This window comes from Neophocaena asiaeorientalis, unplaced genomic scaffold, assembly GCF_003031525.2.
Source record: "Neophocaena asiaeorientalis asiaeorientalis breed wild unplaced genomic scaffold, Neophocaena_asiaeorientalis_V1.1 scaffold136, whole genome shotgun sequence".
Taxonomy (NCBI): Eukaryota; Metazoa; Chordata; class Mammalia; order Artiodactyla; family Phocoenidae; genus Neophocaena; species Neophocaena asiaeorientalis.
The window spans coordinates 7,237,880-7,243,526 of NW_020185333.1; positions in this window are offsets into that span (position 1 = coordinate 7,237,880).

Sequence of the window (5,647 nt, forward strand, 5' to 3'; positions counted from 1 at the left end):
CTAGAATCCTATTTCCAGTGAAAATTTTCCTTATGAATGAAAGTGAAGTAAAAGCATTTTCCATACAACCCAAAACTGAGAATGTTCATCATTAACAGCTTCACGCTAAGAGAAATACTAAAGCATGTCCCTCAGTAGGAAAGGGGGAATGATTCCAGACAGATGATTGGAAATGCAAGAAAAAGTAAAGAGCACTAGAAAGAGTAAATATGTAGGTAAACCTAAAGAAATGGTTACTGTTAAAATAATAATAATAACAATATTATTATCTTTGGATTTTAAAATATGTAGAGTTAAAATGTGGTAACAGTGTCATAAAAATCTGGAGCGGTAGATATGAGGTCCTGTATTGTCTTGGAAGAAGTAAAAGTACTAAATTATGTTAGACTCTGTTAAATCAAGAATCTATGTTTTAATCTCAGGATAACCCGTATCCCAATAAAAAAAGAACAGTAAAGAGGGTATAACTCAAATAGTCAACTATTCAAAGAAAGTAAGAAAAATCAACACCAAATAGTGACACTTTTAGCTTGATTCTCTGTGCTGAGAGAAAATTTACTAAAAGTTAATATGTGCTACACCAGAAAGCATGTCTCAACACATTTAAAGGGATTAGAATAAAATAGAGTATGCTCACTGACCATAGTGGAATTAAGATAAAAGTCAATAAGGTAAGTAGAAAATCCCCTAAAACGTTTGGTAAACAAACAGTATGCCTCTAAGTAATCTGTGAGTCAAAGAAGAAATTGCAATGAAAATTAGGAAACATTTTTACATGTTAAAAAAAAATACTACCTGTCAAGCTCATGGCATGTAGCCATACTGAAAGACAAATTTTTGGTTTTAGATACATATATTAGAAGAGAAGAAAGGTTAAATGAGTTAAGCATCTATCTCAAGAAGTTAGAAAAAAATAGCAAATGAATTCTGAAGAGAGTACAGGGAGGATAGAAATCTTAAAGAGAAGAAAAGAAATCAGTGGTAGATTTAAAAAAAAATGATAAAGATCAACAAAACCAAGAAATGGTACTTTGGGAAGAATAATAAAATTGACAAACCCATTATGAGATTGATCAAGGAATAAAAATGCAAAGAGAGCGAGAAAGCAGAGATACTTAACACTAGAAATGAAAAGGTGATGTTTCCACAGATTCTGTGTATCCAGCTTCATGCCAATAAATTTGAAAATTTACATGAAATTAACAAAGTCCTAGAAAAACATAATATTAAAACTGACATAAGAAAAAATAGAAAATTTGAACATTCTTGAATAAAGGTATTTGCCAGTGAATTTTTTAAAATACTTAGGAAAATGCTAATTCTATAATTTTTTCTGGAGAATAAAACAGGAGGAAACACTTCCCAGCTTACTTTATGAGGGAAGTATAATTTTCATAATAAAATTTTAAAAGGATTTACAAAATGAAAACTATAGGCCAAACTGACTCAATTGTGAAAGTCCTAAACGTTCAATTAGGAAATTGAATCAAGCAATATATAAAAAGTGTAAAATATTGACCTAGTTTGATACAGGATATATACAGCATATTCCAAAACAAACAAATCAAACAAAACAAACTACAGCAAGCATCATATTCAATGGTATAATGTTTCCCTCTGAGATAGGAAGGATACTAGTTGTCATCACTTAAGTCAACATTTTGCTATAGGTCCTAGCCAGTGCAGTAAATCAGGAAAAGAAATAAAAATATTATAATTTGGGCTGCCCTGGTGGCGCAGTGGTTGAGAGTCCGCCTGCTGATGCAGGGGACACGGGTTCGTGCCCCGGTCCGGGAAGATCCCACATGCCGCAGAGCGGCTGGGCCCGTGAGCCATGGCCGCTGAGCCTGCGCGTCCGGAGCCTGTGCTCCTCAACGGGAGAGGCCACAACAGTGAGAGGCCCGCGTACCGCAAAAAAAAAAAAAAAATTGGAAAGGAAAGAAAGCATCATTATTCATACACAATATAATTTTGTACTTAGAATATCCAAAAGAATCACTGATAAATTATTAGAATTAATAAATGATTTTAGAAGATTTGCTGCATGAAAACATCACTTATATTTTTATGTATCAGCAATGAGTTAGAAAATAAAAGAAAATAACAATTGCAGTAGCTTTAAAAAGAACACAACAGTGATGTCCCTGGTGGTGTAGTGGTTAAGAATCTGCCTGCCAATACAGGGGACACAGGTTTGAGCCCTGGTCCGGGAAGATCCCACATGCCTCAGAGCAACTAAGCCCATGTGCCACAACTACTGAGCCTGTGCTCTAGAGCCCGTGAGCCACAACTACTGAGCCCACGTGCCACAATTACTGAAGCCTGCATGCCTAGAGCCTGTGTTCCCCAAGAGAAGCCACTGCAATGAGAAGCCTGTGCACCACAACGAAGAGCAGCCCCCGCTCGCCACAGCTAGAGAAAGCCCGTGCGCAGCAACGAAGACCCAACGTAGTCAAAAAAAAACCACAAAAAAACAAAAAAACACAACAAGTACCTAGGAATAAATATGACAAAAGTTGTACAAGACCACTATGCAAAAAAACAGTAGAAAATAAAGAGAAAAAAAAATTTAAGGCCTAAAGTAGTAGAAAAATATGCCATATTCATGGCTTGAGTCAATATTTTAAAGATGTCCATTCTCCCCAATATGAGCCACTGAATTCAGTGCAATCCCAATGCAATTCAGTGCAATTTTTATGTGGAAATCAACAAGTAGATTCTAAAATTAATGCAAAGAGCCAAGAGTCAAGAATAATCAATTATCTTGAAGAAGAAAAAGATTAGAGAACTTGCTCTCTCTGATATAAAGCTTATTAGGAAGTTATAGTAATTTCAGTGTGGTGCTGGCACAAGGATGGATAAATAGCCAAAGATAACAGATCAGTGCCCAGAAACAAACACACACATATATGTCTACTTGATTTCTGTTAAAGAAGGAACTACAGAACAGAAGGAAAAGGAAGATTCTTTTGGTAAATGGTTCTGGGTCAACCAGATATCACCATAGGCAAAAGTGATACCTGATATCACATGCAAATATGAATTCCAGGTGGATGTTAGATCTTTTTGGAAATAATATAGAACATTTTCCTGACCTTGAGGATAGTGATAGATTTCTTAAGCAGTGCACATAAAACATTAGTCATAAAAGATTGATACACCAGAGTGAGTACCTTAAAGTTAAGAACTTGCATTCATCAAAGGAGTGAGAAGGCAGGCCACAAAGTGGAAGAACATATTCATAACACTTATAATCAACAAAAAGCTTATATTCAGAATGTATAAAGAATTCTTAGATATAAGATATAAAATTCTTAGATATGGATGAGAATAAGAGATGTTAAAAAAACAATTATATAAACAAAGAATTAGTAAAAATTAGCACATTAAATAAGGAGAAAGAATCAAACATTCAATAGAAATGACCATGTTAGTTTCTGAAATATTAATATTTCAGTTTCTGGAATATTAATAAAGTCAAATTTTGGCTAGATTGATAAAGTGACTACATATAATATTATTAATGAAATTGATATAACTGGATTCTGTACAGAACAAAAAGAGAATACAATGAATAATTTTGTGCCAGTATATTGAAAACTTAGACAAAATGAATTTCATATAAATGACTTACCAAAACTAATTCAAGAAGAAATAGAAAGCCTCAACATTCTTAGGATCATTATCTTCACAAAAAAGAAAACAAGGACAGGTGGTTTTAAAGGAAACTTCTACCAAGCATTTAGGGAGCAGATGATTACAATCTTACTAAATGTTTTTTTGCCAATAGAAAAAGAGGAGATATTCCAAACTCATGTTATTAGAATAGTTTGGCCTTGTAACAAAATTATAAACAGGTATTGTGGTAGTTTAAAAAAAAAAGTGTATGCACACTTTGATACTCAAGATGGGGTTTGATAAACCCCATCAAGAGGTGGGGTTTATTTCCCCTCTATGATATTCACTGCTTGAGACTGTCTTAATAAGTGATGGCAGATGGCAGAAATGGTGCTATGCCAGTTGTGGCCCTAGCTTTTAAGAGGACTGGCGGGTACTGCCTTGGTCTCTTGGATCCCTGAGCCATTATGTAAGAAGTGTGACCACCCTGTTACATAGACCGTGTGGAGAGGCCCTGAGACTATATATAGGAACCCAGCTGAGCTTAGCATTCCAACCTTCCCTGTTAAGGCACCAGACATTTGATTGAATTTGTCATGAACTTCGGCGCAGTCCAGTCACTAGCTGAATATCACTGAGTGATCTCAATAAGTGGCCACAAGGAGTTGAAAAATTTCTCAGTGAAACCCTGCCCAGATTTTCAACCCATAAAATCAGGAGACATAATATAAGTGGTGCTATTGTTTTAAGCGTCTATATTTGGGAGAACCTTGTTTTGCAGCAGTAAATAACTGGAAAAGATTGTATGAGGGATCACATTTGCAGTTCCGTATCAGGCATGAACATAGATGCAAAAATCCTAAAGAAACTATTTGCAAATCAAATCCAGTGAAGTATAAAAAAAATAACATACCATGACCAAATTGGGTTTTTTCCAAGCATGCAAGAGAGTTTACTATTAGAAATATCATTAATGTAATTCACTGCATTAATAAATTAAAGAAGAAAAACATAATTTTATTTCAATTAATGCAAATAAAGCATTGACATGTCAAAATACATTCATGATAAACACTCAGAAAAATAGGATTAGAGGGGTATTTTTTAATTTTGACAAGGAGTCTATCAGAATTGAACAGCAAACATTCTTACTGGTAAAATATATTAGCATTTCATTGAAAATCAGGAGGTTGTCTGTTATCAACATTTGCATTTAACATTGTACTGGAAATCCTAGATAACATGGTCATACATGAAAAAGAAGTAAAAAGCATTAAAATACCATTTATAACAGCAACAAAAATAGGTACAGAGTAAGTAGCCTAACAGAAGGTAGGCGAACCTATATGGAAACAATTTAAAACTTTGTTGAATGATATTAAAGTAGACCTATATAAAGTAGACCTATATAATATTTTGTGGATAGGAAGATTAATATCATAAAGATTTGTGTTTTCCCCAAATTAATCTTTAGATGGCCAATGAAAATTTCAACAGTTTTGCTTTAGTGAAGCTTTACAAGCTGATACTAAAATTTTGTATGAAAGAGCAAAAACTCAAACTTATTTCTTAAGAAAAATAAGGTGGGAGGATATCATGTTATGTTACAATGCTATAGTGGTTATTATATTTAATATTTGTTAAAGAATAGGCATACTGATCAATGGAACTGAATAGAGAGCCTCCAAATAATATATAAGAATATAATCTTTAATATTGTATGTATAATATCTATAATAATCAAGAAGTACCAAATGTAAAAGAGATATTTCAGCTGCAGCTCTAAACTATAAAAGTTTTTTTAAAAAAAGCACTCAGGGGCTTCTCTGGTGGTGCAGTGGTTGAGAGTCCGCCTGCCGATGCAGGGGATGCGGGTTCGTGCCCGGGTCCAGGAAGATCCCACATGCCGCGGAGTGGCTGGGCCCGTGAGCCATGGCCGCTGAGCCTGCGCGTCCGAAGCCTGTGCTCCGCCAACGGGAGAGGCCACAAGAGTGAGAGGCCCGCGTACCGCCAAAAAAAAAAAAAAAAA